Source organism: Diabrotica virgifera, chromosome 3 (assembly GCF_917563875.1).
Source record: "Diabrotica virgifera virgifera chromosome 3, PGI_DIABVI_V3a".
Taxonomy (NCBI): domain Eukaryota; kingdom Metazoa; phylum Arthropoda; class Insecta; order Coleoptera; family Chrysomelidae; genus Diabrotica; species Diabrotica virgifera.
In genome coordinates this window covers 79998470-79999598 of record NC_065445.1, presented here as the reverse complement: position 1 = coordinate 79999598, position 1129 = coordinate 79998470, and positions in this window count along the sequence as shown.

The window sequence follows — 1129 nt, the reverse complement described above, 5'->3', positions numbered from 1 at the left end:
ACTAACTTTATTTTTTTAGGAAAATCCAAAACTAGCGACGAAAGCAAATGGCCGTCTCACTTGGTTCTTCCGATGATGCTTTTGCGAGAAAATTTGACGCTGGGCGTTAAAGAGCCGAAACTAGATCCACCAGAAATTCACTATTCTCCCTTGACAGAGGAAAAGACATATGCTTGTTCTGATTGTGGCAAAACTTATAAGGTCAAAAGTTCGCTCAGCAATCACAGAAAGTGGGAATGTGGAAAAGAACCTAGGTTTAAGTGTCCTTATTGTGAATACAAGGCTAAGCAAAAAGTACATTTGATTAGACATCTGAGAAAGTTACATAAAGTTTTTTCTATTGATTCAGAGCTCAATAAGAAGATATTGAATAATTGTTCAAATGATGGTGACACTGTTGATAATGTTGATTCAGATATAAAAAATGAAATAAAGAGTGAGCCGAGCGCTTCCTAATATAAATTATATTAATTTAGTAAAGAATTCGCCAAGATATGCCTAAATGAAGACTGAAATGCTAAGAGATCTAAGTGGCGCTTTTTACAAATATCCTTTTATTGTTGCTAAATGATCTACAGTCCGTCTAATTTATTTACCGTTGCACGTCATTATCTACGCCAGAGATCTAAGTTGACATAGTTGCCAAAGTATAAAATAATCCTGAATCCATTTTAAATCAAATACATCACATAATTATTGTAAACGTGGATTATACAACAAAACAAATTAATATTCAATGTAAATAAGTAAAAACTTAAGAAATAGAGAACAAGAATTAAGTTATAATCTTTTAAAATTTGCAGTGCAAGCGTTTTTGCACTGCATTGTTATTAATTAAAAAACGACTACGAACTCTTGGCATCAAGCCGGTAGGTTTCTTTGTATATGTCTACAATAACAACTAAAAAAGTTGTCAGATACCTCGATTATTCCAAGTCGTGATAAAATTAGGTGAAATTTATATTTTTATAGTGGAGGATCTTTTTATAGTAAAGTAAATAATAAAAACAGTAAATATAATAAAACAGATACTTATAGTAAAGAATATAAACAAATATGAAGTGTCATCACCGCAACTGTCAAATAGATGTTACCAATGTATGCCAAATATCACCTTCGTTCGATTACA